Genomic DNA, 25,000 nt, shown 5'->3' with positions numbered 1-25,000 from the left:
TTCATAAATAGTTTCGGAAATAATATAATAAATATTCTATAATATAAGAAATATAGCGAATTGAATACTTCCTATAAGTAGCCTAGATGGATGCGAGGGGCGGAGCCAAGTGGCCCATTACACTCAAATACTGGTAATTCAACTAAGTTATGCCATAAATACAAATATGTAGTACTAGATTAGCATATCCAGTAATATGTTCAAAGCATAGATTAATTAATAAAATAATATCCTTGCAAAGTTGATGCTTTAATGACTTATACAACCCACGGCTACAAAACCTGGTGTGTAACATCTTTGTGACCAGATTCGAATATTATTGGTAATACAGGTAATTCTAGTCCAGTCAATCCAGGGCAAAAATAGATACAGCTTAGCACAAGTTGGTAGAGTAGCCATTTACGGTTTTGTGATCCCTGGCCACATCATATAGCATATCAAACATCTACCATTATTTAAATAGTCAATCCAGGCGATATAAGACGGAGGACAGAATGAGAGAGAGAGAGAGAGAGAGAGAGAGAGAGAGAGAGAGAGAGAGAGAGAGAGAGAGACGTGCTTATAGGATAATTAAAAAAGATATTGTCGTCTGAATAATATTAATATGAATAGTCAGTTCCAACAATATTTAAGGCATTTTTTATTAGAAAATGTGATAACGATTAAAAAAATATATGATAACATGTTTCTTAAAGAAGAAGGTCTTAAGTATATCAGTTAGATTAATAACTAAACAGGAATGAAAGCTCTCTCTCTCTCTCTCTCTCTCTCTCTCTCTCTCTCTCTCTCTCTCTCCTCTTCTCTCTCTCTCTCTCTCTCTCTCTCTTTGTCCATATACATTTCCTTCAATATTGCATTTCTTTGCTTGATTACCGTAATTTCCCTCCTCCTCTCTTTCGAACCATTCTGACTATATACTGGTTGTTTGAACGTGGGCCACTTTCAGGCCTGGCGGGGCGACACCGCTTTTGTAACTGGCTGTACATATGCCACTCTTTGGAGCAGGCACTCTATTACTAAGCTTGTGCTTATCTGCAAAAATACTATATTGACATAAAATTTATAGAATCTACTAATCTTGGGAAACATGCTAGAAACTCGTTTTTTTAATAGAAGGGAAGAAACCTTGCGCACGTAGGATGTATGACAGTAAATAATATCAGAGCCATCAAACCACAGTATTGAAAATTCAACCTTTGACTTGTTACTACTTACATGAATCTCAGATAAAAAAAAAAATCAAGAAAATTTTACCTGAAGCGCTGAGCATTTGAGTAAAGTACTTTTGCAATTTTTCTTACTATAATGAGAATTAAAATGGACAGTATAAAATCAGTGAACTAATAAATAGACAGTTAACAATTGTAACACTTAAAATCAACAGAACAAACAACAGCTATACCATTAACAAAAACATTCTTTACATTATTTACAAAATCTCTTTGAAAAGTATAATAAACATGACCATATGTCATTAAAAAAAGTGCTGGAGGTAAATGGTTGACAAGACGGTTCGAGCACACCTTGTAAGGCAAATAAGAACTCCACCAGCTTTGTCCCTGGAAATTATAAAATGCTCAAAGGGAAAAGATTAGGTAAAGACGAGGGTACTTTCCTGATAATCCACCATAGAACTTTTACTTTATCATCACCCTGTCCACAGTTTTCCAAGAAACTGGAAAGTGAACAAAAAAGAGGAAAATTGCCTAATTGTAACCTCAGGCAAGGAAAATCAAACCCAGTACCATGGAAAGCCATGGTGCAATGGCTGTGGCACAGTCCAAGTTTGGAGAACAAGGTTTATTCTCTTAGAAAGGTTACCTACCAAGGCTTAAAGTGTCCCTTCTACATGATGGTCTGATTTAAGAGTGTCCTCCTAAAAGAGTTGCCTGCCAAAGCTAGTCTCTTCTCGCCTAAATCGTGTAGGCAGGGACGTCACACCCTGAAGTGAATGTTGTCAAGCAGCATTAACCCATTATCCATAAACCAAATTTATACCCAATGATGATGCAATTATCACATTAACCATCTCATACTTAGTCTTACAGATAGCCAGTATATGACGCTGTAAACATCAAAATGAGAAGGAAAATATAAATTTTTACAACAGTATGTTCTTCCAGTTTTTTCAGCTAGTGGGTCATGAATGAGATCATTTATCAGTCATCACCACCGTAGATCTAGCCCTGATGTTGCATCAGAGACTGTTTTCTGCTTTCAAGAGAAGAATAAAATCTATCTTAAACCAATTGTCAACCATTAATGTGCTTCATAGTTAGACTTGTCGTTAGTCAACTAAGGGCCAGCCTCTCCTACACACTGGCCACTACAAAGATATGGAGAACGGAAAAACCTACCTTGATCTGAAATTGCTACTGAATACAACGTCTACTGGGCCGGAAGGTGGCTTGTCAACCCTTCCATGTATTGCCAATTTCTTTCCATGGGAACACTAATAATAATAATTATAATAATTGCTTCCACTATAAAAAAAAAATCAGCCCGTGAATAAGAAAGTACCATTTGAAAAATACAATAGTCATTCTAGAATGAAGAAATTACAAGAGCTGCAGGTTCAGTGCGCCAACTGAATAATTATAACAGTGATTCAGCAGTTTTGAGTATCACTATTTTATATATATATATAGTATATGATTTATATATATATATATATATATATATATTATATATATAGATATATATATAATATATATATGTATATATATATATATATATATATATATATATATGTGTGTGTGTGTGTGTGTGTGTATGTGTGTGTGTGTGGTTGCATACGTGTGCGCACACACACACGCACACATATATATGTGTGTATCAACTTCAAGGCAATATCTATTAATTTTTTTTCATATTGCATTATAAAAGCAAAGCATTCATAACTTTCAATTTTCCTTTTCATGCGTATTTCTGAGTATGCTATTACGACGAGTATGTTCTCATGTCTCGGTAACTTTTAACATCACATCTGAAGACGATACGAGAAGTGCAGTGTAGGAAATGCATGTCACAGTCATAATGCTTTTACAGCTAAGTTTACTCGATTCTGGCCGAGTTGAATACAAAAACAGGAAAGCAATTATAACATAAAGTTTGCTCTTGCAAATTTTTTTTTTCTTTTTCACTTCCCATTACCGGCAACGGGAAGCATATTTAATTTTCGCAGCTGCTGGATAGGAATGCATTTGCCTGCTCTTTAGTGAAAGGCTGTGATGGATAAAGTTTTAATTAGATTGCCACAAACATTCCGATTTCATCAAGGTAACTGTTTAGCGACAACGGCCGATGGCGCTATCTCCGGCCTCGACATTCTGCAATTTAAAAGTGCATCGAAAACGCTGTCATGAATTAAGAATGTCTATTGAAAGATCTTTCAGGTGTGGCTTATTTACTTTTCATTCTGTCTCTTTATGCAACTACTATGAGATTCAGGGCCTCTGTAACACGGTTTTTTCGCAATAACTTTTTATCTATGCATTTCATAAATATAACGCTTATTCAGAATACATATTATATCAACACATAAATTTTGAGTGTATTCTGCACTCCGTAGGTTGAATAAATTTGGTACTTCTATGTAAAAGTGACTTTTTTTGAAGACGGGCCAACTTACTCAGAGAAAAGGTTTCGAACGCACTTGTTACGTAACTTATGACATCATTTCTTCCCTCTTTCTTGATGGATGATTGGCTGTACATAACGAAGGCTAAACCTCTGGCAACAATGACATACAAATTTAAATACAAGCAAAGCAGTACACCTTTATGAACTCTGGAACCTCTCTGCTGATAATTGTCATAATGAACAAACCAACACAATATGTTAATAAATACAAAAACACTTCGATTATTAGTCTAACTCCCAAAATAAGTTTCCAAAGAAATTACAGTCTACTTTATAGGTCACAGTCAGATTGACAAGATGTAGGGAATAGTTGGTAATTACCAAAAACAATTTTTATTTATTGGCTATCTACCTATTTACTGAAAAAAAATAGCCGGTACTGTATATTGGCTTTAAACCTTCACCAATAATTATCGTCAGAATGGTGACTTCATGAGGCTCCACCCACTTTCGCCTCGTTATAATTCAGGATAACACTGAAGGCTACCATTGGCATTGTTGGATTAGAAAATTTAACTTCTGGCTATAAAAACTAATTTCTCGAGTAGTTGTAAGAAGTGCTAAATGATCCTCAAGGATCCCAGCAGTTGGTCTAAACGTTTAATTCATGTATATTACTGCTATACTGTTGCAGCACTACTGCTACAGTAGTATTACTACGCTAGCGCTGATACCCCACCCACATCTATGTATCGTTCCGCCATTCATAAAGTCTTTGGGTTTCAGAGCCGATGGAATTTCTGTCTGGTGGATGGGCGGGGCAACATTTAGTCAAAAGGTGTTTGTTTACCTTGCTTACGTAATGAATGTTTTTCGACTCTTGGCTCGTAATCATTGACCATAGCGTCAGCTAGATCATTTTTACTCTATAAAAATTAAAACTATCGGGTTTAGGTTATTGATAATGCTGACAAAATTTGTGTGTGGGTGTAAAATATACATATGTCAACTTTCAGCTACATCCGATGCTTTGACAAGGAGCAAAGTCCAAAAAACCGTGTTACAGAGACCCTGAATCTCATAGTAGTATTGTAGTCATGAATACTAATTTTATTTGAAAGAATAAAATCTTATTTAAGCTGAATAAAATGATCAGCAATAACATTAAAAGTCTCTCTAAGCAAATATCTGTAAATTGGCCCATGTGTTCTGGATAACTGATAAGCCATAATAGTAAGACAAGTGTGTAGAGAAAAGGTTGTACCTTTCGCTTCTGAATGTTCAATATCACTCGTGTTATCTTATTCTTGGTTTTTATGGGCTATAAGTTCGTTTAGGATTCAACGATGATTGTGATAATGAAACAATCTACTATCTTGCTAACAGGAGGTCCCAGGAATTTTATACATCTTAAATAAGTTTTCCCAAAGTTGTCGAGAATTTCTGGCTGATAACTCAGATTTTCTGGCTCCTGTCCGATGTTCTGGGCCCGATACAAAATCTAAAGATGACACCGACACTGAACCAACACAAACAGGTAGCAGCTATACAAACACAAGAGCATTTTCAAGTTTTAACACAAAAATAAACCATTGCAATACAAAAACATACCCGAGCTATTCATGTTTACACTAATCATCAAAAATACAAAAAACTTACACGAACATTATTTTAATACTGGCTATAGCTGGTCTAAAAAACTCCATTGATCACGAGGTCACAAAAGATTTAAATGAACTAAATTCACAGAAAAGAAGAAGCACCGAGGTACTCAGTGCTATACTTTATATCTAACAATGTAGGCATCGCTACCAATGACAAATTCTGAATGTTATTCAATACACAAAAAATTAATTCTGGACTGCATGTGGGTCGCTTGCTAAGACACTAAATCTAACAAACTTTATTGTTTTAGGACTTAAACGAATGAGCGTATACAGCTCGATCACTTGACATGGTACAATTGTCCACGCAAAATAGAGGGACTCAATTAAGACCGATGAAAATGACTGTGCGGGACTTAGACTTTCTATCGAGATTGAGTCATCAACCGGGTTTCTGATTCAGGGCCCACCTTCAGCGCTTCTAGCTCACTAAGTTGCTTAGGAGAAGAGTGAGCAAAGGACGCTCTGCAGCAGTTTATATACGCCCACTTCCAAAATGTTTCAAAATTCCAGATTTACAAGGACCTTTCTGCAATAAGTGTCACAGGTGCAAAACCCCTGTTACCTGAAAGAGAGGAGCACCAGTGTACTATGTTTACATTTCATTGATTTTGTACATTGTATGATTGTAAGGCACAGAATAGTGTCCCATATCCTGATTGTACTGTGAGCCAGATACGACTGTGAAGCCTCCAATCCGTATCTGAGCCGTAAATCAGGACAACGTTGTCCACTTCAGATGTAATTTTTTAACTTTGCTGCCTTGTCTGTCGGATATGCCTGGCTGGCAGGATGTTAACAAAATCTTCTGCAAGGATTTTACCAACATAAAACTCCCATCTAGTCGTTTTAATATATTAGTAGAAACTGCGATCACATGAAAGTGTACTTGTCAAGTCAGGCAGATATGGAATTACATGGCGGTTCTGCCTGGCTTGACAAGTACATGTTCATGTGATCGCAATTTCTACTAATATACATATACATCGAGCTACAAATGCCCTTTGATATCTAATTCGCTCTACCTCGGAATTAATATATTTTATATATGCTTAGCCGAAGTGGAATTTTATTAGGCGATAATAGAAATACCGGCTCCCAGGCGCGAACCCATGAAACCATACAAATCCAGGACGTCAGTGAAGCTTTTACCTACTCCACCACCGCAAGTGCCATATTAATCTTTACTGGGCCCTGAGGCACACTTCTTTGGGGGGCCCTTTCCTGTATCAGTTGGTCAAAATTTTGTTGTAATACATAGTTCACTCTCAGTACTCATTACTGATAAATGAATCAAACGCTCTCTTAACATTTACATTGAAGTACATTTTTTATCCGTTTCAGTTTTGAAAATGACCGTTTACCACTACAGTTTGAGCCCATCAAAGATATATATATGGAGAATCATGTCAACATTTGGAAAAAGTGATTTTAGTTTTTTCTCCTGAATAAGACGATGCATAAATACTTCATATAACTCTTCATTTTTTCCTCAACAGATAATTTTACAAATTCTGAAAATTGAAGTAATTCACTACCGACTATATCATTTAGGTATAGATAAGCAAGTTTCTGACCAGCAGCATATATACCATCTTAAAATTCAAGATGGTCACCAATTGTTGGCTCTTTAAATCATCATAGAGCTTTAATATTGGACTCAAATGTGATGTCTGCTTTCACTGAGTTCAGATATAGACAGTAAAATTACAACTTTCACACGGGTCATAAGATGCCTAGGATGGAACCAACAAAAGCAGGGAGACAGAGATGATTCTTTAGCTTGGTATTCTGACGGCATGTCATAGCAGTTAATCAGCAGATCAACTCTGACTTGCTGCGAGACATAAGCTGCTTGGACTTGCAGTCTAGTACAACGGTCCAGTGTACTTACTGGCATACCTTTGCATATGCAGAGAGCAGCATTGCATCTACTTCTGGATGTCTGAAGACAGTAGTCTCCATTAACCACGCCAGTGCTCACGTTGGTTAACGTTTCTCCCTCTCAGTATACAAGTATGTCACCCTGCACCTGGCGCACTTGTCTTTTCAGCTGTCCATTTACAAGTTTCTGTAGTCTGATCTTCTTTCCAGAATTGACCATGAATTAGTTGAAGTCAGTGGCACCTGTGAACCTGTCTTCGAGCTTAGGAAAAACATTTGGACCTTTTGGATGATTTTCTGCACAGCAATTGTGCTCATCATCCTTGATGCTGAAGGGAAGGTCATAAATGTCATTGACAAGGATGATGAGGTATGCAATGGCATAGTGCAAGAAGATCATAGCACTGATTTTATCCAAGTAGTCGCCCCATGTGGTAATCTGAACTGTCCCACTCCCGAGACTCACAGTCTTCTGGTGAAGAGGTGGTAAGCCACCAGATCAGCCCCCATCTCCACAAGGCTAACGTGGTCTTTTGGTTTTTCACTTGCTGGGTCTAGCTGGAAGAGCTCAAAACTTGCTGCTCACAGTCTTGCGCACTGACCCATCTACATTATAGAATGAATGGCACTCCTCAGTCACTCTCCTCTCAAGGGCTGACACAAGTTGGACCATTTCTGATCCCTCTACAAGGTCTACTAGATCTGCCAACCCCGATCTTTCCATATGGTTAACATTCACACCAGATGGTGTACAGATAAATTGTGCAGTTAAATTTTACCTCTTATTCCAGTGTAGGGTTGCAGTGAAAGGCTTGTTCTTTGTTAACATCTGGAATTACAATCTTTAGGTAATATGCTAAATCAGGTGAGGCAACCAGGCTAGAATGTAGTGACCTCAGTGTGGGTGAAGAGATGTCAAAGAGCTCAGCTTCAAAATCCTTCATGCATGCGAGCCGGTCCTGAACTGCTCATCCTTCTTCATCCTTGCTGGTAAGCATTCAACATGCTTCCTATGGCGATGCTGGCATTTGAGGCTCTGCTTCACAGTAGACTTCACCATTGCTACGTCGTTTGTATTTCTTGTTCTTGAGAACAGTTGTTTCTCATTCTATAAAAGATGAATCCATCCTTGTTTTATCTTCAAGTCCAGATTCATAGTTGTTTTTATCTAAAGGTTGAGTGGCTGACAGGAGTAAGGCATCCCTGTCATTGACTGGGTGAAGTGAATGTTGAAGAATGCCATTTTCTCATCTGACAGCGAAGAGAGCATTTTCCCGTAATTTAGCAACAACCTTCCATAATCATAGTTGTCATGTACCATCAGCCCAGACAGCATATTGTGTGTTGACAGTAGGTACTCTGTACCATTTCTTAATAACACGGTAGCCAATTTGAATATGGGGCTCTCACAAAATTTCCCTATATTTTTGTGAGGGGCACCCTGGCTGATCTTTTTTTTTCTTTAACCTTCATACATGACGAATCCATTGAGAAATGAACCTTCACTCTCAACGGTAATGGAACTGTATTGATGATCCAACTAAGAGTCGTTATTGGTGAACTCTGCAAGTAGTAAAATCTCTCAAACAAACAGGTTACAGCATAAAACCTCTATGAAAATCATATCTTACAACTTTGAATCAAATTAACTATACAGGAATTCCTCTAACGCATTATACAAAATAAGCGTCTACTTATGTGAAGTTAATTTATTTAACGAAAGTTCTAGAATATTACAGGAAATGCAAAAATTCATCAATTCTCAATACTCCAACGCAAAACTGTACCGGGGAACAAAGCAAAAGAAAACCAATTAATCTGATTAATTAATAAGGCTCTCCATTTTCGATTTTTACAAGAATTACACTTAATGAGTGTTCCACTTAGTCTCGAGTGTTTAAATGATCACCGTACAATGAAAAGGGGCATTTACTCAATTCATATTGGGTTAAGTCATTTGCAGTTTTCCTCGTACCTGAAAGGTTTATGGTAGTGCCATTTAACTTTAATACCAAAATCTATTTTCTTTCCTTGTCCTTCCAGTATTTTATTTTGCTAATTTTGCAAAATTTATTTCATGACAGTTTGGAAAGTTCAAGAAATAGAATGAAACGTTCCTTGCAATGACGGCCAAAGCAACCACTTTGATGGACACGCACCTGGCTGGTATTTAGTGAAAGGTTCTGACGGTTAGATTTAATCGGATTGGAGCAAAAGATTTGCTTCCATCAAGGTGAACTGCCTTTTGGGATAATGATTCCGCAAGTGTCTTTCTTAATTTTGACATTTTTAGTTTAAAACAAAAATATAAATGTTTCGTTTAAAAAGATATTTGTCTATTTTAACTCATTTTGTTTAGTACAGATTCGTATACTAATTATCTATCATTCAATTAAATCTTATTTGGTAGGAGTGAGCATGTTGGATGTAAAAATAAATACGTACGGTTATAATAAAGTATGTTTCTGAACAAATACCTATAAACACTTCACATGTGTACGGTGTTGAGCTTAATAAAACTTTCATGTTTGAGCTCTCTCGCATCGCGCTTCCACTCTCGAAACCACTTTTACATTGACAATACTGAACCGATTCTGAGTGTTACTTTTGACTCTTGACTTTTTTTTTATTTAAAAGTTTTTTGCCATTTATAAGTATTGCCTTGTAGTTCTTAACCCCATGTTTATCTACGAAGGCACAGTATTAATGACCTGTTCACCTCATCAATTGCTGCTCATAGTCCCTCCTCCCAACCGCCTCTTCCCACAAACAATTTCTGTGGGGCCTGTGACCTCCACTGCAATTCTAAGATTGCTGTTAGAATATCTCGGAATGTTTCAGATGTTACAGTAACAACAGTACTATCTTGTGTGTGATTATCAAGAAAACGCCGGGACAGTAGAAACAATAGGCTTCAGATCTTTTGTTCTACCATTGTAAGCTTTTTTCACTTAAGAGTATAGACCATCCCCACCACTGATGAATAGCAAGTAAAGAATGCGCAGAATTTGCTTCGGTACAATCGAGTTTCTTGTACAACATATAATGCTGCATGAAACTCATCCACGGCCCATGAAATTCTCAAGAGTTGCCCATGAAACTTTCAGTCACAGCCCGGTTGTGGCCTTTGTTGCTGGTACCTGTAAGGTGTTGAACGTACGATTATGACTAAATTCTACGAAAAAAAATAAAATAAAAACCTTAAATAAAATAAAAACAACTAAGGCTAGAGGGCTGTAATTTGGTATGTTTAATGGCTGTATAGAGGATGATCAACATACCAATTTGCAGTTCCGTCGCTTTAGTGCTTAAGATCTGAGGACGGACGGGAAAAGTGCGGACAGAAGACGAATATGCCATCTCAATAGGTTTCTTTCACTGTAAACTAAAAATGGATATAAAATTAACCTGAAACATCTCTAAGCATAACGGTGCAAGAGGTAAAACTTCCAAGAATAAGAATAAGTTGATAAAATGTCAAAGATTTCATGAACGAGAGTTTGTGTTAAGTTCATGCCAGCAAACGCAGAATCCTCTGACGCCATGACACTTGACCTTTGCCTTCAATTTTACATTCATACAAACATTCAATCTTCAGTTCACCCCTCTTTTATGGAAACGAAAAACGACGAATATGAACAATTGGAGGTTTATTTTTTTATCTTTTTTATTTCATTTTATTTATTATTATTTTTTTTTACTTGTTCTGCTTCCTTTTTTTCCTGCAGACGGAAATGGATGCAATCCATGTTCACTTCTAATACACTGTAAGAACTGAAAGCCTTGAGGTGTTGATAAAACAAGTCTTCCGGACGGCGTTGCGTCGGAAATCTAGTTATACTCGAAGTAATTTTATTCATTTATTTATTTATCATTATTATTATTATTTATTTATTTATTTATTTTTTTTTTTGCTTTATCACAGTTCTCCAATTCGACTGGGTGGCATTTATAGTGTGGGGTTCCGGGTTGCATCCTGCCTCCTTAGGAGTCCATCACTCTTCTTACTATGTGCGCCGTTTCTAGGATCACACTCTTTTGCATGAGTCCTGGAGCTACTTCAGCCTCTAGTTTTTCCTGATTCTTTTTCAGGGATCTTGGGATCGTGCCTAGTGTTCCTATGATTATGGGTACAATATCCACTGGCATATCCCATATCCTTCTTATTTCTATTTTCAGGTCTTGATACTTATCCATTTTTTCCCTTTCTTTCTCTTCAACTCTGGTGTCCCATGGTATTGCGACATCAATGAGTGATACTTTCTTCTTGATTTTGTCAATCAACGTCACGTCTGGTCTGTTTGCACGTATCACCCTATCTGTTCTGATACCATAGTCCCAGAGGATCTTTGCCTGATCATTTTCTATCACTCCTTCAAGTTGGTGCTCGTGCCACTTATTACTGCAAGGTAGCTGATGTTTCTTGCACAGGCTCCAGTGGAGGGCTTTTGCTACTGAATCATGCCTCTTTTTGTACTGGTTCTGTGCAAGTGTCGGACATTCGCTTGCTATGCGGTTTATGGTCTCATTTTTCGTATTGCACTTCCTACATATGGGAGAGATGTTATTTCCATCTATCGTTCTTTGGATATATCTGGTTCTTAGGGCCTGATCTTGTGCTGCTGTTATCATTCCTTCAGTTTCCTTCTTGAGCTCTCCCCTCTGTAACCATTGCCATGTGTCATCGTTGGCCAGTTCTTTAGTCTGTCTCATGTATTGTCTGTGCATTGGTTTGTTGTGCCATTCCTCTGTTCTGTTTGTCATTGTCCTGTCTCTGTATATTTCTGGGTCTTCGTCTACTTTTATCAGTCCTTCTTCCCATGCAATCTTGAGCCACTCGTCTTCACTGGTTTTCAGATATTGCCCCAGTGCTCTGTTCTCGATGTTGACGCAGTCCTCTATGCTTAGTAGTCCTCTCCCTCCTTCCTTTCGTGTTATGTATAGTCTGTCCGTATTTGCTCTAGGGTGTAGTGCTTTGTGTATTGTCATATGTTTCTTAGTTTTCTGGTCTATGTTGCGGAGTTCTGCCTTCGTCCATTCCACTATTCCTGCGCTGTATCTGATTACTGGCACTGCCTATGTGTTTATGGCTTTTATCATATTTCCGGCATTGAGTTTTGACTTGAGTAACGCCTTGAGTCTCTGCATATATTCTTTCTTGATCATGTCCTTCATCTCTTGGTGTTTTATATCCCCTCCTTCCATTATTCCCAGGTATTTGTATCCCGTCTCATCTATGTGTTTGATGTTGCTCCCATCTGGTAGCTTTATCCCTTCAGTCCTTGTTACTTAGCCCTTTTGTATGTTGACTAAGGCGCATTTTTCTATTCCCAACTCCATCCTGATGTCCACATTTACAATCCTTACAGTCTGGATTAGGGTATCTATTTCCTTGATGCTCTTACCATACAGCTTGATGTCGTCCATGAACATCAGATGGTTAATTCTGTTGCCTCTTTTCTTGAGTTGGTATCCAGCATCCATCTTCTGCAGTATTTTTGTCATGGGAATCATGGCTACTAAGAAGAGTAGTGGGGACAGTGAGTCGCCCTGGAAAATCCCTCTCCTGATATTAACCTCTGCTAGTATTATTCCAGAGCTTGTAAGTATTGTATTCCAGTTGCGCATTGTATTTTTGAGGAAGCCGATGGTGTTTTCCTCTGCCCCATATATTTTCAGGCATTCTATAAGCCATGTGTGTGGTATCATGTCGAAGGCTTTCTTATAGTCTATCCATGCCATGCTTAGGTTGGTTTTCCTTCTCTTACTGTTCTTTATTACCATTTTGTCTATCAGGAGCTGGTCTTTTGTGCCCCTACACTTCCTTATTATTATTATTATTATTATTATTATTATTATTATTATTATTATTATTATTATTATTATTATTCCATTATTATTATTATTCTTACTAATACTATATCGATACACCATGAATATTGTCAATCCGTTCTATCGTAAAATGCAGTAAAAACAATAAATTTTCCGGTGGATTTTTTTTCGTAGAATCTATTTGCCGAGGTAAACTATATTTAAGCCGACTGATTGGGACTATAAGGTTTTAAATAAGGTATACGTGAGGAGTTCATTAAAAAACTACGTAGGATGAAACGTATAATACTGAAAAGTCAAGTAATAATCGGTAAAAGTTACACCATTCTATGTACGTAATTATATAGAATTTGCATAAATTAACACTTATACCAAGTTACGTGTATTTCTAGCGGTTATAATAATAGATAAACTTAGACTAACGGGTTTTACGATGAACAGATATATGTATGAAATAAGTTGCCTTTTCTGAAAAGTACTTATAAGGAAATAATTAATAAAAAAAAAACTAAAAATACATCACAGCGTTAATGAGTTTGATGCATGCAAACAACATTATTTTTGACATTGTATAGGTGGTATGACGGCAGTAATAGCAGTTCCTGAACGTTTTGTAATTATATCTGAAGCTTTGGCATTTTTTTTTTCTTACACCAAAGATCACGTTAGTAATTTAGACGCTAATCTAAAATGAAGACGCCAGTCTATAATCTTCTGATTCTTAATTATATATATATATATATATATATATATATATATATATATATATATATATATATATATATATCTAATATATATATTTAAGCGAATACCACAGGAAAATGATAAGCAGAAAACCAAGCGCTTTCGTCTTTACTAAGACACTGCCAGGAAACGATTGAAATATAGTTGGAAAAAAGTTATCAGGTAGACAAAGAGATCAAGAATGCCAGATGGTTAATTGCCAAAAGGGTAAAAATCAAAGAGATAATCCAGGATTATCGGATATCACACGGTCACAAACTTAATCGTAGAGTCAACCCTAACAGAAACTATAACGTATCCATATAGTCCAAAACATGTAAAAACTGAATATATTAATTTTGTTGCTTACATTTCTCTGCAACTTTTTTCATTATGAAGGCATTGAGTTTAAACAAACCAAAACTTAAATTAGAACATTTCCATTATTTGACTTAATGAAATAAGATTCAATGATATTCCTTTTAACTGTGTCATTACATGGGATTAAGGCTCTTGCTTGACTCCAGTTAATAGGATGATCCAAATCTCTCATATGTACGAATAATGTATTCGATATTTGTCCAGTTCTAACAGAATATTGGTTCTGTTTGAGTCTTTGTAAAAGAGATTTACCAGTTTGTCCGTAATATACTTTATCACATTTTTTGCAACGAATTTCTTATATGCAGCCAGGAAGATCTTTAGGAGAATTTTTTATTACTAAACTCTTGACATTAATATTACCGAAAACAACATTTATGTTAAAAAGCTTCAAGATTCTAGGAATTTCTAAAAACCTTTCATCATAGCGTAATTTTAGAATGTTATGCTTACTAAATTCAAATTTGCCTTTAGTTGAATAAACATTTTTTCTAGCTCTTTTCCATGTCACATCTACAAAAGTCCTTGGGTAAGTTTTAAGGAAATACCATAAATATTTCTAATCTCAGGGTCAATAAACTGCGGGCTACTGACACGTAAAGCCCTTAGGAACATTCCAGAAAAAACAGAGAATTTAACATTTTGATGGTGATTGGAGTAGTAATGAACAATGGGCAATGTTAGTTGATTTTCGAAAGACTGAAAAGGTTAAATTTCTATCCTTTCTATGGACAGTTACTTCAAGAAAATTCAAGTTACAATTTCTTTCTTCCTCTACAGTGAATTTTATAGAAGGGACTAAATTATTGAGATTGATAGGGAATTCCTGGAGCTTTTGTGAACTGGCTAAATACAGAAAATATCATCCAAATACCTAAACCATACAACTTTTTGGAACAAAATTCTTGGTAAGAGTTTTGTTTCAAAAAACTCCATGTAAATATTGCTAAGGACAGGAGATAAGGGATTACCCATAGCCATGCCAAACTTTTGAACAAAAAATTCCCCATTGAAACAAACTTTACTATCGTTGATACATAACCTTATGAGACTAATGAGGTTTGCTACAGTTAAGGGAATATCATGACATTGTAATTCATCCTCCAAAGCATTCAAGTAAATCATCTACAGGCACTTTTATAAATAAAGAGACAACATCAAAACTAACCATATTAAAATCAAAATTAATTTAAACTATTCAGTTTCTTTATAAAATCGTCATTGTTTTTAACATTCATGTTAGAAATGTTTCCTTCCAAAGGTGTAAGAATTTTTACAAGCCATTTAGATAAATTATACGTAACTGAGCCCACTGAACTAATGACTGGTCTGATAGGGTTATTGATTTTGTGACTTGACTGAACCATACATATAAGGTAGGGAGGCGCATTGCGGTGTAAACTGTTTAATTAAATGGTCCAATCCCTTTAAAATGGTTTTAATTTGTTTATCGAAATGGGAGTTCACTGTCTGAGTAAGATCAGACCTCAGTTTCGTGTAAGTATCAGTATCATTTAACAATGCATTATTTTATTTACTTAGTCACTTGTATTCATTATTACCACCGCATAAGACTTATCTACCTTTGTTACTCGCACTGCTTCGTCCTTTTTAATTTTCTTACAAGCCTGGAGAAATCTTACCGGTACATTAGGGGGAGAAGGCTTGCTCATAGCACCATACACAATAGCTTTACAAATATTGACATCCTCAGGACATAGATTATGATTAAGTTTTTCCAAATAACAAAATGATTTTGAAATGTCGACAAAGTCCATGTTACCGTTAGAAACACCAAAGCTTAATCCATATCCCAACGCCGCTGTCGTAGCATTATCCACTGGTTTGTCTGATAAATTAATCATGAAGTCCACGTTGGCATTCTTAGTCCAGTCGCTTTCAGCAATAAGGGTCTTCAGCTTGAATTGAAGCTTCCTTTCAAGACGGTTGCAGCACTTCCTCAATTTCCCGCAGCAATAATCCAGCATCTGATCCTTCCAATCCACAGAATCCGTCTGATTAAAGCCATACCGTCTGCTTCTAAGGGTACAAAACGCATCATCTACTTCCACTCTCGCGATGTCGATGTGTTTCTGCAGTATGATGCATTGAAACTCGTCGAAAAGATCGCTCTGCTAGACGATGAATCCTCATTGGTAAATCGATTTGGGCATCACTTCCGTAGAAAGTTAAGACGAAGTTTCAATTTGTGAGCTATGATAAGAGCATTGCAGAAAGATGTCACGAATAGGAGAAGGCTCGGAAAATTCACAGAAAAGGCGTAGAAGCTGCGTGTGGTTTCCATAGCCAGTTGATAAGCCCTTTTTGCTGCCTCGCTCCTTCTCCCTTTCTTTTCTTTCCTTCTCCCTTTCTACTCGTGTGGCTTCTCCTCTTTTCTCCTGGAATTCACTTTCTTTCTCCCTTTCTACTCTTTCTCTCTCCCTTTTTATCCTTGCTTTTTCCCTCTCCTCGGCTATCCAAGTCGCTCATTCTTGGCGCTTCAGGCCCGCGGTTCTCCCTGCTTCAGTAAAAGCCATAATTTCCTCTAATGCAGGGTTGTTCGACATTTTGGAGGAATGGGTTTGTGAGTGCACGGAAGAGAAATTCCTGGAATAACAACAATTAAATTCCACTAAGGCGGAATGAAAACATTCTTTGCAAGCGAAAAGGTGGAATTACTCGACGCCAATGCGTGCTAAAAGTCGCAGATTTAATGAGATCTGGAGTGGGTTCCTGAAACGGGAATCGATCGTCACGAAGGACATGAAATGGGCAGGAATACTCCACATGTGGTTCCACGGAACAACAGCCAACAGACTAATCGTCGCCGCAAGGTCATAAAATATTCGCCACACGGACGATCGAAATACAAAAGCAGTCAAACAGACTGAAAAATATAAATGCCAGTCAGTCGGCAATGAGATGCGCGTATACAAATACGGCAAACTTATTCATCACAAGGGCGTGAAATACGTTCTTACGGACGCTCATGTACAATAGTAGTCACCAGACTGAAATGAAATACGCCTATACGTAAAAATACGGCAAAAGTATTTGTTACGAGGGCGAGGAAAAATGATATCAGCCTCACTGACTATTCAAAATAAAAACCGTCAACCAGTAATGAGAGAGAGAGAGAGAGAGAGAGAGAGAGAGAGAGAGAGAGAGAGAGGAGGGAGAGAGAGAGAGAAAATTTACTGATTCCTTTGTATCCTTTTGTACAACAGGGTCATCTACAAGAATGCCCTTAAAAGCAAATATATCATAGGCGAAATTATTGTCAACGGTCGGTGACGATAATTTCGTAATTATTTTCACCGTCTGGTGAAAGTAACGCAATTATATCGGCTGTTTTTATTCCACATAGCTATTTTCTTAGTGAAGGAAGGATAGTGTAACAAGTTCTTTTTTCTTTTATTGAAATATACATTCTCAATGTCATTACAGTAAAAAAAACAGTATTTCTAAAAAAAAACATGAAAATAAACAGAATGCATCATTCGTCAAATTCAGGATAAGAATGATTGTTTTCTAGTCTTTTTTCCGCTTTTCGTACTCTTGTCGCTTCCTTTCCACTTTTGTCCAGCTTTAGAATTATGAAAGCGAACTAATGTTCTAGATTCTTTCACTGAGAGATGAACATTTGCCAAGTTAAAACCTTCTGAGAGTGACGTTAGTTCGTCTGAAAAATGCAGTTTTTTCTGTGTACCCGTCGTAGATGGTACGGTACAATCAATTTCTTCCGATGGACATGGAAGTGGATTCTGTTGGGGGATGACTGCAATGTGTATCGGATTCGTCATCGTTGTTTAAAAGTTTGCAGTCATTATTTTCTTCCCACATTCGGAAGACTTGCGTTCCGCTGCTTGTGAGCAAAGCTGCAATCCTTTGAATGGTTTCTTCTGGTTGTCGGAATTTTTGTGCTTGGGTACTGATATCTTGGAGTTTGATATATAGATCACTAATTTTCTGGAACCGTTGCTTAAGGTATCGAAGTGATTTCGTTGTGCCACCTATAATTAGTATTAATTGTAGTTGTATCTATATTACTTTCTCATAACACTGCGATAAAGTGCTTGCAGGGCAAACGGTGCTGACAGTTGGAACCAGAGTCAAAGTATTATAGGATCTGCTCAACTCGGCAGTGGGGGCGGAGCTAATACTGTGACGCCACAAGAGTAACACTGCCCGTGCTCCTCCATTGAATTACTTAAAAAGGCTTTAGTTTTTATACATTTAATCCATATCGCATGGTTTTTTTTTTATAAAATCTTGATAAAATCTGTAAAGAGGTCACATGCTTGACGTTTTTTAATACCCATACAAAGTATATAGGGTCTGCTCAACTCGGCAGTGGGGGCGGAGCTAATACTGTGTCGTCACAAGAGTAACACTTCCTGTGCTTGAATTACTTAAAGAACCCTTAGTTTTTATACATATAATTCATATCGCATGGTGTTTTGCAAAAATATTGATGATAAAATCTGTAGAGAGGTCACATGTTTGATTTTTTAATACCCATTCTCTCATTTAGTCACCAAGCCTTGTTTTATTGCACAAAATATAATAGTTTGAACACACATAGCTACTACAGCTATCTTCATATGTTTAATCTTTGCTTATTTATTTACTTACCTATATACTGGTTTGCTGTATTCTCTTTAAGTCCATTTTCTATAACACGACAACTCTCTCTGTCTCTCTCTCTCTCACAGGTAGTAATATTATCAAAATTTTAAATAATTCTTAAGAAATGTATTTAGTTCTGTCACTGTGTTCATACCTCACTTTGAAAAGCAACTTTTTTTTATGCTAAAGGATAGCATGATAGATTAATCACATTTTCCAAGTCTTATTATGAATACTTATTGTTGTGCAATAAATACAAAGAAAATATGGATACAGGCAGTGTAAAGAAATGGCAGTTGCATTTGCACGACTTGACCACAAAAAAGAAAACAATATCAAAAGTATAAGAATTACATCATATATGATATAAGGTATCAAAGGAATAAATGATGAAGAAAATTATACAGGGAACACATTTCCAGCAAATTTCTCATTAGCACTTCATATCGCATAAATATACTTCCAAACACATAAGTTTACGTATAACACAAACTGTATACATAAAGGTTATGCATGCTGCAAACGATTATAATATTTTCGAAAAAGTACAAAAAAGTATTCGTCAGTCTCGCTGGCTGTATCTGATGACGTTTCACAAGGGGCGGGGCTACATTTCAGGTCTCCCACGAACGCTTAATTTTTAATAATTTTTGGGTGCGTAGACAATTTTTTCTGTGCACGATTATGGGTTTGAAAATAATTGTAATTGTAATGTATCATATATCAATTGAAAGGGCATTCTTTGTACTTTTACATGGTATATGGCAAAATGTAATAAGATGAAAATTTATGTGAGAAAAATGTGGTAAATATTTACATAAAATTTAAAAATTTTGGTCCATCTTTGACCTAGAATTCCTCGAAAATTTCTGAGATCACCTATCCATTTTATTTATGCATTTTATAGTAAATTTTATCAGCTTTCTAGCCATTTTTCAGTTTCTTTCTATCACCATCTCTTAGTCAGATACGCTACGAAACGTGAATGTATGTAGGTTGACGGATGAAGTAATGGCACATTTTTGTGTGCGTAGATAATTATTTCTGTGCGCGTTTGTGAGTTTGAAAGTAATCGTAATTGTAATGTGCCATATATCATTTGAAAGAGCATTCTTTGTACTTTAACGTAGTATATGGCAACATGCAATAAGAGGAAAATTTATATAAAAACCTGCCATCGCAAAAATAGTTATATGAAAATGTTATCGTAAATATCGTTTCATAAAGATATAGTCCTGTTGTAACTGATGACGTTTCACAAGGGGCGGGGATAGGTTTTAGTACCGCCTTGTGAGCAGGCCCTGTATACTTTGACTCTGGTTGGAACTGCATGAACATCTGCGTTCAAGATCATTAATTTCCACTTCATAACAACTAGAATTGATTGACAAGGAGTAGCTGGCTACTTGGTGAATTAGATTGGATGGGTAGAATAATCAAATTTTCATGTGCTTTGCGGTTTTTAGACATAAGTTTCACAGCACACTCCGTCCATTTTTGTAAAAACATTTGATGTGCTCGGTCATCATTTAAAACACAATTCTGTAGGAAACTGTTTCAAATGCATTCAGACACTGAAGTGGTTGAAGATAGCACGTGCTTGAGCTTTCCATTCTCAGCTTTAATTTCGGACTCTTGTTCTGAAGTCTGTAAGCATGACTGACAACGTTGTTCAGAGTTAGCATATGCAAGTTGTTTGACAGTATGAAACTTTCATAGAAAAATTTTTGGCTGATGGAAGCGCAGTTCGAACAGCTTGAAATTATTGTTCTTTATTTAACATTACAGTGTCATTTTGGCTTACGTCCCCCATCATTTTGCAAAACGATGTCATAAGCGAATTTATCACGTCTGCCGTTTCACTTCTCAATTAAAATGGCATATAAGACTGCTCGACTACCACCAAGGTTGTCCTGGATGAGAGTATATTCGTGCTACATAGGATAAAAGCTGTATTTGTAAATTTTGTATATAGCATGTACCATCCATGAAAATTAGTTCTCGAAGATGGAGATAGTTACGTTTGCACCATCTCATTTGTTGCGAAAGCGATCATCGTGATTGTTCCACTTTCATCAATTACAATATCCACTTGACCTTTTCCTTTTATATCCTGTAAAACTTCTGTAAGTTGTTCAACATCAGTAAGACCTTCTCCGGCTTTGACCTTCTTTTTAAGGTTTCACATATCTTGTAATTTGGCTTGCTTTCTAAACTTCGTTTGTACAGCTATGTTCAGAACTGATGCTACATGACTACATAGATTTTCGTTCAAAATTCACTAACTTGCAACCTAACGTGCTTTATATTCATCTATTATTCCATTGCGAAAACACGACTATTGCATGCAATAAGGCCATAATATGTTTCAAATGAGTGAAATCTGTCATATCTTTCAAAACTGTAACACTCATCGCCGATGCATTCAACAATAATAATCATCATCAAACCTCAGTTCAAATGTTAAATAAAAAAAATATTTGTCAAAACATTAAAATTGCTTCCACTGCAACCAAAAAACTTGAAATTGTCATATTTGATTGTTTTTACACCTCAACGCTGAAAAAAAAATGTAAATAAGTAAATAGAAAAGTAGAATGCGTCCGCAAATATCAACAGGTGAGTGGAGTGTCTGGTGCACAACTATGAGAGTGGCGGTGCAACATGAACCACCTTGTGTAGCATAGGTCTACAGCAAGTAGCAACAATGAGGAATATTGGGCTTTTTTTCAAATAAAAGTATTTATGTTATATTTCTTAACCACTTCGAAAATTATGGCTTACTAGCAAATATTCGCCTATGTGATTATTCTTTTCTTAAAGCCAAGAATTTGTTCCTAGGCCTAGGTGTGTAGATTTCTTTACTTACAATAAATACATTACACTTGCCATTTACAGCTCAAGATTAGTAATATCTGGCCAGAAAGCATATGGAGTTATCAGCACATTCTTGCACTTCAAGTTACCTTATGAATAAATAAATTATATAACCAGAGCAAGCAGAAAGATTTTTAAGAACATAATATTCGAAACCAGTAAAAAAAAAACAAGTGCCCATAGGCCTTGACATTAATACTAATAGATATGTTAATTAATAGCCATCTTCTCCATGTAATTAAAATGATCTTTTATTCCTCAAAGAACAGATAATCTCTGCAAAAATATCTTTAGTAACAGAGCTTACATCTCAGAATGCTTAGATGATTTTTCAAGACTATAAATTATTTTGCAACATACAATCAGCTTGAACACAGCCAAAAACTTCAACACTCAAAGAAAACTTATTGTAATTCATATTCCAGTTTTGAAAGTTTTATGATTGTTGAGCTTATTAGGTAGGTCTGCTGTTATAATGCAGATGTAGGTACTTTGACCAGCCTGAGGAGCATGTCACTGATGGTACTTTCACAGCGTGTTTGAGCTAAGTAATAAAAAAATAGTTCAAATAAGACAGGTTGCTAATTATACCAGTGCATAAAAGGGATTTATTTATATAACCATAAGCAAAATAGTTCTAGATGTAAATTCGCAAACTTGTCAAATTTATGACATTAGAAATAAAAAAAATAAAAAGTTTAACACTACTTGGCAACGCTACGTTGAGTCTGAGATTCTGGATGATACAAAAAGAATCATGTCGCTTCAGATTTGAGCTTAGCTGTACATAGTACATTTTGAGGTGCTTGTTGCCAGGATTTGTCTCACAACGACTGTTTTCGGCTAACTTATTCTTCCTGGTGCTTAACGGAATTGAAGCATTATATCCACAACTAAGGAAACGTTTTTTTTTTTTTTTTTTTTTTTTTTTTTGTTATTAAGCCTCTTTGCTTAGGACTTCCATAAGAGAGTACTGTAGCATGACGCAATCACCACCTCTCCCTGGGCCACTTCTGTTTTCACTCCGTTAGAAATAAAAGGGGCCGAATTTGAAACGGCCAGATAATCGTAAATAGAGGAAAGTTAGCATTGAGAAACATATATTTTGATTGAGAAAAATACAAATTTATACAATAGTATGTAAAAAATACTTGTTGGTTATCGAAAAAAATTCAAGACAACTAAGCAGCATGTTCTATATGTTGCATTATATAAATACTTAATTTTCTTAATCAAATCATATGGATCTAAATGCTCTGTTCCATATATTAATGATTTCATGGGCGATTCAAATCTGGGCATTTAAATTTTTTATGGAGCGAAAACAGCCAGGTGGCCCAGCGCGTGATGACGTGACCCGCAACGTCACGGCTCCGGTACTCTACTACGTATACGTGCGCATACAAACATCACTGTAGAATACTTAAGTTCTGGTGTCGGGTGCTGCCGACGCCATTTATTTTCAAATTCAAAAGAACTTTAGGATTTAACGCTGAAAATGTTGCCTTTTTAATATATATTTTATAATAACACATCAAACTCTCGTAGGGCTGGCCCGAAGGATTTTATATTTTTACATGGCTAGGAACCAATTGGTTACATAGCGACGGGACCTACAGCGATCCGAGCCACAATATATCGAGAAATTAATTTCTATCACCAGAAATAAATTCCTCTGATTCCTTGTTGGCAGAGCGGGAAATCGAACCCAGACCCTGAGATCTGTAGTCGAACATGTAACCAACCGACTCGTCCAACGAGGAACAGCACGGCGTTGATACTTTCATAGTTATTGCCACCGAACGGTAGTAATACTCACACTGTTAAATTATTTGCTACTCGCAGACTGGTTTGGATGATCTCATATTAACTTTTTGAACGATAATTTTTATCTTATGATGCCTTCCTGCCATAACCTTCATTTTCATAGAAATACTACACCTTATATTATAAACCGCATCACAGTAATATAATTTGTTACCCCTTTTGTAAATATGTTTTCAATATGATTCATTGAAAGCAGTTCAATAGTTGCGTGTAAGGCTGAACAAGCAATATTATTGGTTTAGGCATCCATCGCTTTACCTTTACTATGGCCATTGACCCAAGTACATATGTACGTGTATATGCACACGCTTATACGTGTATAGTACATTTCAGCATATGAATTATGCAATATATATAGTGGGGTCGAAGCTACTATGTTTATTAAAAGCTACTCTATTTCCAACAGATATCGGTAGAAAATTATTTGCAACAAGAAATTGACTCATAGGCCCAAGCCCTGCCATTGCTTCAAAGTATATTAATTTGATGTGTATTCCTATGCACTACCATTGCCTCAAAATGAGAGAAATTGACGTGTAGACCTATGCCCCATCATTGCCTCAAAATATAAGAATCTGATGTGTAGACCTTTGACCTGGCATTGCCTCAAAATATTTGAATTTGACGTGTAGGTCTACGCCCTGACATTGCCTCAAAATATAAGAAACTGACGAGCAGGTCTAAGCCCAGTCATTGCCTCAAAATGGAAATTGACGTGTAGGTTTATACCCTGGCATTGCCTCAAAATATAAGGTATAGACGCGTAGGTCTGTGTCCTGTCATTGCCTCCATGGGTGTCATTTAAATTTTACTTGGGGCGAGTTAAAAGTTCATTTGAGGCCCCCCCCCTCCTGATAGGGGTAGGGGTGGCGAGCGAATTGAGTCTAGCCAGCTAGGGGGTCCGGGGGGCCGCTGTAAGGCCACCCGAGAAAACTTTTAGAAATACTAACAAAATAAGAGCAATTTGAAGCCACTTGTAAAGGAAATTTTAAGAATTTTTAATCCTTAAAAAGGGCTGTACATAAAATTTTGAGATAATAAATGAAGATGAAAAGGTAATGGAAATTTCTGAACAAACAAAGTAATAAACTATAGAATTGGTGCTAGGACATCTGCAATTTAACATGTTGCATTGAATATAGCTCACTTCCTACACAAGGGTCTTTAAGGAAAACAAGAAAAGTTGATGTGACCAGGAAGATCTTAAGCTTGGGAAAAGGTTCATCTAACGAAATTTCAAAATAAACATATGTTTCATGCATTTCATATATTATCTACTGCATTAGTGGATACCTCCTTGATCTTAATTTTGCAAAATTATTAACCAGTATGTCATAGTTAAGATTTCTAACAAGATCCTTTTCTGAGGCCATGAGAAGCAAGTCATTCAAGGGCTCATTTTTCATGGTAGTTCTTAGATACGTTTTCACTAAACTAAGCACTGAAAACAGTCGTTAATTGCTGGCAGTAGTTACTTGAAGGGTGATGAGAACTTTAACAATTTTAAGAATTTCTGAGTATGCACATTCCAATGGTTTAGGTTCATTTTACACTTCAAACAAATTCTAAAGCTTTTCATTCTTAGTTAGAAAGTGACTCTT

Source organism: Macrobrachium nipponense, chromosome 4, assembly GCF_015104395.2.
Source record: "Macrobrachium nipponense isolate FS-2020 chromosome 4, ASM1510439v2, whole genome shotgun sequence".
In the NCBI taxonomy this organism is placed as follows: Eukaryota; Metazoa; Arthropoda; class Malacostraca; order Decapoda; family Palaemonidae; genus Macrobrachium; species Macrobrachium nipponense.
Note: the sequence above shows the minus strand (reverse complement) of the source record.